This window comes from Brienomyrus brachyistius, chromosome 13 (assembly GCF_023856365.1).
Source record: "Brienomyrus brachyistius isolate T26 chromosome 13, BBRACH_0.4, whole genome shotgun sequence".
Lineage (NCBI taxonomy): Eukaryota > Metazoa > Chordata > Actinopteri > Osteoglossiformes > Mormyridae > Brienomyrus > Brienomyrus brachyistius.
Genome location: NC_064545.1, coordinates 13,470,864 through 13,483,450, shown reverse-complemented (window position 1 = coordinate 13,483,450; position 12,587 = coordinate 13,470,864). Strand labels below are relative to the sequence as shown.

General features: G+C 41.5%; 1 long non-coding RNA gene across 2 annotated transcripts; it reads left to right on the top strand.

Moving 5' to 3' along the window:
• Nucleotides 1-230: 230 nt before the first annotated feature.
• Nucleotides 231-1,902, top strand: LOC125706427 (uncharacterized). 2 transcript variants are annotated; one of them, XR_007381992.1, is made up of 3 exons: nucleotides 231-407; nucleotides 818-1,016; nucleotides 1,708-1,902. It is a non-coding gene; the product is annotated as an uncharacterized LOC125706427 (long non-coding RNA). The 2 variants fall into 2 exon arrangements; XR_007381993.1 differs by having other exon boundaries at nucleotides 818-851; nucleotides 1,708-1,722.
• Nucleotides 1,903-12,587: the final 10,685 nt, after the last annotated feature.

The following is a 12,587-nucleotide window of genomic DNA, read 5'->3' as shown; positions in this document are numbered from 1 at the left end:
AAGCAAGCATTTTATTTATTTCTGGTTTCATTATTTTATGTAGCATTTCTCTCTGTGGGACATTGTTTTTTTTGCATTGTTTGTATTAAGCAAAGCTTCTGTGTACTGATCACAGTGTCATTCGGAGATACATTAACGAGATTAGAGTCAATGCCTTTTTGAAGATGCTGATTGCTCGGGGGTGTACCTGGCCCTCCTGCCGCCATTCCCCCAGGTGGGAGGAGGGCGGAGTTTGATCTTTGGCTACATGAGGATGGGTGAGCACCCACGCCTTCTGCGGCGTTGCAGGCGTCTGTCGTAGCTACGTTCAGCACGAGCAACATAGGACTGACAACTGCCATCCCAGGCTGGATTAAGGTGGCTGCCAGGGTGATGAAAGCTGGCTTGCAGGAGTAGCGTTCACTGCGGTAAATGATCTCTGCAGGATGGAGGGTAACTGATAGCATGGTAGCCATGACAAGGGTAGCAACAGAACTGAATGAGTGGATGAGGAAACTCTGGGGAACACGCATAGACAAAGGAGGCTTTCGGTGGCTGGTTCTACTGTTTGCGAGTCTCTCAAAACAGCTTCAAAATAGACTTCAAAATATTAAAGAAGCAATGAAAAACAACAGGTGACACTGGGAATATGCCGGCTGTGATTCCGCCAGTTACTCTGCATATCAGTAGTAGACAACCAACTAAACAGAAAATGGTAGCAGATACAAACAGCTTAGGCGAGAAACTTCTATTTTACATTCGATTTTCAGATGATTTGTTTAGTAGACAGGTTGGCACTGTAAGCTTTTTATAATCTCCTTTTCTGTCCTATTTTTAGCAGCAGAGGAGGAATCTTCTCTTTCTAGAGACGTGTGAGTCAGTGCTGGAGGTGGGAAAACAGACAGATGCAATAGGATTTGGGAAATTCATCGGTCACAGATGAGAAGGGAGACTTCAATGTGTTTTTCACAGAAATACCCCACTTCTGTGCAACAATCAACATTTGAAACATTTTGCCTCTAGGACTTATTGCGTGGGTATGCAGTGGAAAAGATATGCACTTATTAAAGTCCTGACACCCCATCTTTATATGCAAAAATTCTAACACATATAAAATCAGCCCCAAGTCTGCACAAAAATTCTGAAGGCAAAGACACTATATTCATTATATGCTATGTGGACATGTGTCTATATTTGCATTGAGTATTATGTTATGCTTTTAATTGATCGTTTTAGGATGGAACACGCAAAGTGTTAATGACAGAAAACATCAGTTTAAGTCTGTCAGGCCACTGAATCTTTTCTGGTATCTTTCCAGGTTTCTTTGTTATTTCTTTGATATTATTCCAGAGAGAGTTAGGAACTCAAAACATAATGTGTTTAATGAGTGGCCTTTACTAATGATTCAGCTAGATGGTAAGGGAGTGACAGAGAGTGTAAAATGAGCCTTGGCAGGCCTCGGTGAAGTGCTACGTGCATGAAAATGAAGGTATTACTAGTGTATAATTATAGCCTATCATATAGCATTTTGAGAACTAGAGGTTTCAAATCTTTTTAAAATATAGGTGCTAATTCTTAAATGATCATAAGAAAATGGTTAGATTTTGTGTTAAATTAAGCAAGGGTTAGCTCATTTCTTAGGCCATAAATTAGACCTTCAAAAATGAATGAATAAAGAAAGGATTGTAAAAATTGCACAACTGACAGTCTAACTGCATTTTATGACAGTAAATGATGGAGGGATGTGAAGCAATGGGTCATCACTGAAAGCAGCTTCCTGCAGAGGTCTGCACCCAAGCAGAGGCCTGCCCATAACCGAGCTGGCTCACTGGTTGCCTGGATATCCCCCAGAATGCTGCCATCAAAGTGACTTCTCTATGTCATCAAAGGCAGTGAAAGGCATGGGGATTTGAATACATTATATCATTATGCTTCCTTGGATTTATTTTGCAAATGCTGTCTGACTCTACAACACTTGTCTTTTGTCATGCATTTTAATGTTGTTTACTGTGATTAACCGTCATTAATTGCATCTAATATTAAAACTTATATCATAATAAGTATTTATGCATCGAATCCTCAAATTAATGCAGAATTAACACAAAGGGGCGTATTGGGAATGGTGTTGCCTCACACCTCTGGGACCCGGGTTTGAGTCTCCGCCTGGGTCACATGTGTGCGGAGTTTGCATGTTCTCCCCATGTCGTCGTGGGGTTTCCTCCAGGTACTCCGGTTTCCCCCCACAGTCCAAAAACATGCTGAGGCTAATTGGAGGTGCTAAATTTCCCGTTGGTGTGCATGTGTGAGTGAATGGTGTGTGAGTGTGCCCTGCGATGGGCTGGCCCCCGATCCTGGGTTGTTCCCTGCCTCGTGCCTATTGATTCCGGGATAGGCTCCGGACCCCCCGCGACCCAGTAGGATAAGCGGTTTGGAGAATGGATGGATGGATGGATGGATGGATGCATCATATCATAAAGCTTGATTGTTTATTGTGGGTTATATGCAATACACTTGAAAGATTATGAACATTTTAGGTTGCTTCGTGTTACTGATTTTCGTCTACCTGTTTGTGTCATGGCAAAAAAACTCAGGAGAAATCAAGGTGCCAAGCAAACAAGTGGTTTTATTAGTATTAGGGCAAACAGAAGCAGAATCAAGATGCTGAGATGTGGTGGGGTCACATAGTCGAAGGTCGAGTAAGCCCGGGAGGTCAGCTTTACACAGGAGACAATGGAGAGGAGTGGAGTGCACACAGGGATCTGGGGGAAACAGGAGCAGACAGGAACACGGCAGGCAGGTAGGGCCAAGACTACATGGGATATAAACAAGAACTGCTCAATAGGTTACCACATGTCTGGGTCAAGGACATCCATCGCTAGAACCTAGGCCCATTCCTCCGGGTTTTAACCTCCCCAGTCCACTAGGTATTGCAGCTTCTCCTGCTGATGCCAAGAATCAAAGAGAGCACAGACAGCGTAGGCTTCACTGTCATCCAACAGCATGGGTAGAGGTGGACTGGGGGAAAAGCCATGCAGTTCTGGACTCGCTTCAGCAGGAAAACATGAAACAAGAGTAAAATCCAATAGATGTGGGGGAGCCGTAGGCAAAAGGTTATAGACCCCACCGGCTGGACTACATAGAACTGGACAATGTACCTGGGGGCCAGTTTGCGGTAATCTGGGAGGTGGAAGTTCCAGGTGGACAGCCAGACTCACTGATCGGGTCGAAGAATAAGCCGGGTGGCGACGACGGTTGGCCTTGGATGTTTCTGCCCCCAGGACCATTCATTCAAGAGGTGGGCAGTCCATTGCCACACCATATGTTTATTTTAGAACCCACTGCTGGGACAGAACTGGGCTCAGATTCCCAGGAGAATAAGGGTGACTCATATCCCAGAATGCAATGAAAAGGAGACGCGTTTGTGTCAGGCTAAGGATGGGGGTTCCGTTTTGACTACCGATGGTAAGTAGCAGGCCCAGTAAGTGGGAAGGTCTGCAAACAGCAGTCAGATAGTCTTTGTCACCTCTTGGTTGGTCCTCTCCATCACACTGTTGTTTTCCATTCAAGGAACCTATCCAATGACAGCCGCTTTTGCCTCCTTTTCCATTTCGTGGAAATGTGGACATTGCATTTTCGTTAAACAGATTCATCACTCACCCTGCTACGGAGAAGGTACTCTATAGAGTATATAGACTCCAAATAAAAACATGCTTTCTTAACACTGGATCCCATTTTGACTGATTTGCATTTCGAGCCTCTCAGCCAATCCCCCGCGTGTGGGTGAGTGAAAGTGAGCAGTAGTATGTGATGGGTGGATTCGATGGGGCAGTGGTGGCCTAATGGTTTGGGAAGTGCACTTGTAATTGAAAGATTATTGTTTTGAATCCCTGATCAGGAAAGAATCACTGAGGTACCTTGAGTAAGGTACTGCCTCAAGCACAGCTTCCAGGGCACTGAACTAGCTTTCCTCCTGCTGTGTTATGATGTCACATACGAGTTAAATGCAGAGGACATATTTTGTTGTTGTGCTGTCAACAATGATAACTAATAACTTAAAAAAAGAGAGAAAATGTACCTTTCATTATACCATCTGCATCTCCATGGGACATAGTGAGCACTGTAGCTGGAAGATACCAGCCAGAGACCTCAGTCCAGCCACCCCTTTGCAGTGGATCATTAGTTCACTTTCTGCCTGACGCAGAAGTTCGGAGGGGCAGAGCTGCCCGCTGATTGCTAGGCAACCACAGGTTCGTCCCAGTCTTGGCAGTAATGAACTCCCTAGCTGAGCAGCTGAGCTCATCAGATCTACTGGTGAGTGGGCTTTGCAGCGTGCAAGCACTTCAAAGCAATCCACTTCTGCTGGAAATCTGTAAATAGCCTTTGTGCCATAGAAAATAAACAAACTTAAGGTTACCATTAATTATTTGTTTTAGTTTATCATTTGTACTCAGTGTCATCCTGTAAGTGACTTTCTGCTAGGTGAGCCTGGTAAATATGAATGCAGCCTGTATCAGACTCCCGCAATTTGTACCAGTGCATCTTCACCCAGCAGGCCAACAGCTTACTTCAGGACCCAGGTTGCTAGAATACTACTAAGTATTTGTCCTTGTATGCCAGGTTGGCTGGATGATCTTTACACGTTTCCTTTACACAAGACCATGATGTATTCATTCTGGAAATGTGGGAACACAGAAGATAACCAAGATCCAGCTGTAAATCCATAATCCCAGTGGCAACGCTGCTTCACAATCATGGCCATATTAAATGGAAAACCATTCTCCATGTATATCCATCCATCTACCCATCCATCCACTCATCTAGTGCATGGTCTTGGTGAGCTTGGAGCCTATCCCAGGAGGTATAGGCCAGAAGGCTCGACAAGCGCCATGTACATTTGTAATATGAATGGTGTTCTGGTCATTATTAATTATATAATGGTTAGTTCCGACCAAGAATTCTAATCGGAAAAGAGGCGTTCTGAGTGCTGTTATCAGAGTATCGAGACCCGGTACAGAATTAATACTGGATCCGGACTGGGCGATATCGATACTATCGGTAAGCTCCTGGACAAACAGTGCCACTATCGATATTCATTCAAAGGGCACTTTTCCACCAGACCAAGTACTGTACTTTTGGTATTTAAAAAATGTGTTGGTTTTCCACTGGCGTAAAAACTGGTACGAGTGCTGAATAACATCACAACGCAGGGCGGCATATTTTGTACTGAATTCGAAAAAAGGCTATAGTATACTAAACGGCTGGATGGTGTTGATGATGTTAATTCCAACATCGCATTTTATGCACATGCACTTCTTTCATCGCTAGTCAGCTAGATTAAGATCAGGCTTTTTCTTACTTTCAATTCTGTATGGACAATATAACGCAGGTAGTCTAATTAAAACATTTTTACTTTGTCATAAGAAAAAAACGCTAGCTTTGCAATTATAATTAATATATTGCAAATATTCTATATATATATATAGCCTATCCCGGAAGCAAAGGGCATGAGGCAGGGAACAACCCAAGATGGGGATTTTTTTTTCCCATGACGGCGGTAGTATCGTGTTTCAGAGGCAGACTATTTGCATGACCAGTCAACAAAGAAATCATTTGAAGTCCCACTTCAATGGAAGCCAATTGAAAAGGGAAAGTATCAAAAGTATCGTACCTGTTGCAGTGAAAAAGCACCCTAACATAGTGCTGTTTTTGGACTCTAAATCTTCCCCTGATGATAAAGAGACTGCAGGCAACACATGATCACATTTTAGCCACGTAGATGTGTGTTTATGTACTGTCCTCTCCTCTCCAGTCATCATGACATATAGGGTAAAGCGTTTAAAAGTGTGGGCTCACTTTAGTAAATGTAATGCTTTGAAAGTAAATTAATGATAAAGGTCATTGACACAAAAAAGCATGTTGAATTACAGTAATCAAATAAAAGGCATTGCGTTTAATAATGCTTCAATATTTGGGGGCTGTAATTTAATGCGAATGTACTGCAGGAATACAGGAAACTAACTCATTTTTATAAAAAATTATTGTTTAATATATAATAATAGTATTATTAAGTATTTATAAGTATCGGCATTGGTAAGCAGCGTCAGTGTTGATATCAGTATCAATAAAATCCTAACGATACCCATTCCTAATAACCGCACTCTGACATTTCAGATCAGGTTTGTCTCTCCGTTTTACAGGTGTGTCCAAAAACGGTTATTTAGTCCAATTTAAATGATGCGAAGTTGAGCTCTGTTACATTGGAATGCTTGTGTTTCTTGCCAGCAGTCAACAGTTGGCCTTGTGCCTACGACCAAATCATAGCCGTGATATATTGCAGTACAACCACGCTCCTTCTCGTGTGTCATTGCTTTATTTTATTGTGTCTTGTTCATTATTGGCATCAGTGTTGCATTACAATCTTCCAGGCCAAAGGGAAAGGAAAGTAGACAGGTCATTCAGGGCTGAACTGTGTATCAGCAGTTAGATAGTTACTTTCAAGCGTTGTACAGTTTATCACTAACAACCACACGTTGTGCCCAGTAAAAAAAACGATGCCCCTCTACCCTCACTTCATTAATCATTCTGTAGCAGGACTGTGCTTATTACCATATAGGACATGTAATTTATGGACTAATCTATTTAATTAGGGATACAATGCTTCCTATGAAATTGCGAATCAAACAAGATGCATGGGCCTGCAGAGATGTTTATTACTGAGGAATCCTCATGTGTTCTGCACGAGCTCAGTATCTTCCATATGTGGTAGTAAACAGGAAATATCCAGCTAGCGTTTCTGGTTTACGTCTTAAATCCCATGTGGGGATAATGTAATCGTTTATGTGGGAAGGGGCTGGATCCCGCTGATGAGTTTCAGACTATCCATTGCTCCTCCCAGTCACAGCAGACTTCTTAAGCAGTTACATATTAATCACATTAATATTATAAAACACCTGAGCCCTGTGACTTTTCATCTCCTCATTACCCTTTTTTAAAAAGTACTTATTTTCTATTACAGTTTAATAGTGAAGTGTCATTAAATAAGCCAGTATTTGTGCTACGTGTCAGACTGTGTGTTTGGATCAGGGGTCCCATACCAGACATGCACCTCCACTCCGTCCCACGTGACTTGCTGCAGTGGGGGGAAGTGTGGGCAAGTGTGGGCAATCCCATCGTTTTAGCATGAGAGTGTTTTAAAATAATGGCTCCCCCCAGCAAAGGTCCTGCTATTTCATTTGTTTATTTTTATTTGCGGTAAACACAAGTATTGGCAACTTGGATGCACATTTAATGCTTATGTAAATGCCTATGCTGCTGGCAGCTGGTACACACAGCCCCCATGTGAGCAAAGAGCTGAGCTGTTTATATTCACCGGCACAATGGGTTTCCTTTCTGCTGGACTGATGATACATTTCAACTTTGTGTATGTGTGTGTGTGTGTGTGCGTGTGTGTGTGTGTGTGTGGGGGGGGGGGGGGGGGAGGGGGGGGTTTGCATAGATTACATTTCAGGACCAAATTGTCCACAAAGTTTCCCAACATTTGGGGACATCTTTTGAGGTCCCTATTTGGATAACCTCAGTTTTATAAAAATCTGTGCATACAATCAAAAAAGTAAAAATGCCAAAAGTATTTGAGATAGTTTTCTTATGGTTAAGGTTAGGGATGGGTAGAGGTTATGGGTGCTGTGATTGAGATTAGGGTTTTATCCATAGAAACGAATGGATGGTCCTCATTTGTACACCAACTTGTGTGTGTGTGTGTGCAATACAGTATGTGATTTTGAATTGTTGGCCCCCGCAAGAATAACCTCAATTTTATAAAGAATTGTGAATGCAATCAAAAAACTAAAAAAATGCCAAAAGTTCTGTTTTTTTTTATTTTTGTTTGGTCACTTTTGATTGACGTTGGGGCTGCTTAGGGGTTTAGGTTGCCATAATTGGCATTTGAGTTATGCCTGTAGAGATGAATGGAGAGTCCCCACAAAGACATTAAAACAACGTATGTGTGAGTGTGTATCTGTACACGTGTGTGTGCGTGTGTGTGTGTGCATGTGTTCAGATTCAATACATATGCATATGAATATATTAGCGTAGCACAGGCGAGATGTACTGAGCATGCTGGGAAATTGTAAACAGCCCCTTATTGTATTGTGGTTTCTAGATAGTGTTATTATTTGTTCCCGATGGTGGTCTGTGTTTTCCCATGTCTTATGTGAACCCTGTCCAATCCTCGCATGTCTATAGCTTAATATAAATCTCCCACTGCATCTGACCACTGCATATTTCCCATGTCCTATTTGGTTCCAGTGCTTGTTAATTGTGTGTGCAATGTCTCCGCTGCAATGTCTCAGTCTGCTAGTTATTACATTATTATTGACACAAGTCTTGGTAAATATAACAGCTACATGCATGTGTGATATATCCAAAACCTAAGATACAGAAGCTGAGCCTTTATTAGTTTCTTGGACCTGAGGAATAGTGTCATTCTTGGGGAAATAATGTTTTTCCATGGCAAATTTAATAATCATAACTATATCCATCAGAATGTGGGTTGTCATGTCAGGTTTTAATCTTTTCTTTCTTGTAAACTTGAACCTTATATTCCTTAGCTGCTGTTGCACAGTATCATTTGGACACCGTGAAATGCCGAGCTGCAGAGCTCTGAGTGGAAGACTACACCATTTGATGGCAGTGAGAGGCTAGTCCATGGCGTCACTAGTGGCAAAAGGAGTATGACGACTTATCACTGAGCATGGGCATCACCACCGATTCAGCTCCCACGTATAAAACAGGGAATGCGATTGCTTTTATTGTTAGGAAGCTACACCCACAGCCAGAGAATTACCGAGTTGCATTCCAGGAGGGTAACTGCTGATGTGGTTCGTGTAACTCGACCTGCGGCCTTGTGCCTACAAAGGAATCACAGCCGTGATACATTGGAGTACAACCACACTCCTTCTCATATGTTATTGCTTAAACAAAGACACATAGAGAAGAACATAATCTACATAAATACCTGCAGGTTTATGAATTGAGTAATGAGTACAAATGTAAGACAATGCCAAATACAATGTAATGTCAAGGTGCCAGTGACAACAAATAATGTGCAAAAGAAAGAAGAGGGACATTGCTCTAAGCCACATAGCTGCGCGTCCACTATATTTAATCCCTTTATGTCATGACCTGCGCGTCCAGTCCTCATGTGGCCACGCCCCCTGATCCTCCACGTGTGCTTCCCTGATTGTGATCACCTGTTTCCTGTTATTTTCGGCTTGTCTTGCGTATTTCAGTCCGCGTTCAAGTCAGTTTCCCCAGGTCTGATATTTATTAATGTTATTTCGTCGCCGTCTGCCCTGTCTTCCCTTAAATAAACCCGTATCCAGCATCCTCGCCTGCCAGCCTCGTTCTTCCTGCTTCTTGCTTGTTCGTCAACCAGTGATCATAACAATTTACCAATTTGGTTGAAACTTTCACAAATGAACTGTCCTGTTTGAGTATATTTAAACGTAGAAGGCAGCCAGAACATAATAAACTAATTTCTGATTTTCTACATTCATGCTCTTTATATAAATAGGAATCGACAAGGAAACAAGTAAATATCATAACAACAGTTTGTAAATGAAAGCTTAAGACAGTCAAATGGCTCTTGCTATTTTAAATGTCCCTAAAGAGTGACTGCTAATTAACTGAAGTTTCATATAATGGGGAGGATTAATGATCACCAGTTTTATGCAATTTGACCAGAAAATGGATGTAGTAACACACTGTAATTAGTTTTGTTTGCTTTTTTGCTTTATTGCATACACACAGGATCCTGGAGGCAGGATTCTGGCACAAATAACAGTACAATATTCATTATGATGTAAGTGAAACTTGCAGGTCACCGGGGGCCCTTTACTTCCATGGTACCCCAAAGGTTCCTGGGAGAGCACTGTTGGCTTTCTGTTTACTATGAGCTGTAATGTATGAGCATGTAATGTATGTAATGTAATGTATGAGCCTTTAGTAGTTTCCAAGGAGACCTGGTTGAAGGCCCTCTGCTGTCTTTAGAAGGTACATACTTATGGCTGAAAAGGAAGAGGACGTGAGACACTCAGCCTCATTGGAACCATCAGCATGGTAGCAAAAAGGGAAATAGGTAAAATGTATTCAGTGCACTAAAATTAGTGAGGGGACACAATCCCTGTAGCCATGTCACAGCCATACTGAGGAGGCACATTATTCATTTGCTCTGCCCCCCCCCAGACACCCTTGTATACCTGGGTCTGAAAATATTAAGGAATTAATAATGATGAGTTCTGAGAATCTTGGACTATGCTACTGCTGTCAGGTATATGCATTTTAGCAGGATATAACACGTTTAGATACCTGCACATATTGCTTATGCTTAGCAGAATTTTAAATAATAGACAGAAAGGGACTTCGTTCAGCTGAATTACTGCTTGCACAGGGACGTCCTTATCACCTGGGACTTAATTAATACTAGAAGTCCCACAGTTGATACATACTCAGAAGTCAGCTTTGCGTGAGTGTTGTCCCGGAGCGTAATATTTGCTTATCTTATCTGGTATAGTGTCAGTTTGTAGTCCTGTTTTATAATCCACGTATAGCCTCTCCTTCAGCTGTTATTCTCAGGCCCGTCTATCATCAGCACTTGAGCCCTGTTGCACAGCTCACTGCAGCACCTCCTATCCAGTGAGCAGCTCCCAGTTCCTGCAGTTACCGATTTCTTAAACTGTCCAGGCCTTGTGGCCCCTGAGGCAGAATTCCTTCAGTGCAGGTATGGGAGGGGGTGATGTTCACAACTCCGATTCACCTTGACGACAGGAGGAGAACACACCTAGAACCAGGATGGAGAGCGGAACCCTGCTTTTAGAGGTGTGAGGTGACAGTGCTACTGCGCCGCCTCACCACACCCTAATTTGCATAATTGGTTTTTCAGAAATACTATTTATTATTCATCACTGGATGAGGCAGGCAGTAAACGATACGACTAAGGTTCTAGTTCTTCCCTCTGTGGTAATGAAAACCTCTCTTTTACTACTGAACCACAATAGAACACGGCAGTGTTACATGTATCAGCCATGCTGCAACTGGATGTGTTTGTGTAGTCATGTCTCCGTGCTGAAGCATAAAATCTGATCAATTTTAATTTTGGCATACAATTTCTATGTTTTTCCAATAGAATAATTGTAGGTTTATGTATAATGATATTGTGAGAACAATGGTCATGACTGTACTAGACAAAAAGATAAAAGCTTTTTATATGCCTGTTGCTGGCTTCAGTGTGTTTTTGAAAAGTTCATTTTATTTTTTATCTTTTTGATATTGGATTTACTCTCTTAAGTAAATATTGCCTTTAAAAAATATAGTTTAATAATAAATTTAGTAAATATCACGTCTTATGTATTTTGTTATGTTTACGGTTTTAAAATGTATTTAGGTTTTGTGGTTATTAATTTATTTATTGCAGACAGTATATGTTGTTTTTATTAATCTTAAATATTTCAGGCTCCTATGAAATACATAAAGGTAGGAGAGCTTATTAAGGATTTTGGGAAGTTAGGATAAACTGCCCCAGGACACAACAGACAAAATGCAGTTATAAATGAGAACAACTGGAAGAAGAAATCATTTACATAACAATTAAAATGATTATTAAAAAAAATCATTTAGATATCAATTTAAATAATCATTTAAATGACATATTTATAAATGATCATTTAAATGACCATTTAAATTATTATTATATAACCATTTAAATGACATATTTATTTATTGAATACTGTCACAAAATGCCCTCCATAACCCATAGGCCCAATGCATTAGGGATCTTGAGTCCATCATTGTAAAAAAAAAAAAAACAGGCATGACAGCAAATGAGTCTCACCTATAAAGGAACAGCTGATCTACAGCCTTATTTATGAACAATCTGCTGACATTACAAAAGGAAGCTGATGAACACTGATATGCTGATGTCCAGAAATGGTCACATTATGGCTCTAACCACCCACAGAAACAGCTATAGACGGACTGTCCTGAAGGACCGATAAACATATGTGGAAGCCAGAGGGCTTCTGGTACAATTCTTGGAAGCTTAATAATACCAGCAAGAACAATAGGCTTCCAGCCGATTGGCTAAACACCCAATAATATGGATGAGTGACTACTGGCTCTGGTGATTCTGTGCATTGCAAAATAATAAGCTAGCTTTCATTTCTCTGCCCCAGTCCTACCTCACCCTATGTTCTCCATGAAATACATCCACAGCATTGATACAACTCCTTTCCCTTTCACACCATCCCTCTTTTCACACTTATTTCACACACACACACACACACACACACCAGATAATTACATTCTCATGTCCTACTGCTGAAGCCACAGGCAGGAGCTGTTCCAAATACTTATATGTCTATGATATATATATAATGTGTAAATAGGGGAGTTTTTTGTATCCCAGACAACCAGTCCTCGCAAAGCTGGAACCACCACCCAACGCCCCCGTAAAAATCCCATCGCCCTACTGAAAAGAGCCTGTCTGCGCAGCCCCTCCAGAGTCCCCCTTAAAGAAGAAAGGACCCCCATTCAGACACATCCCTCCAGAACAG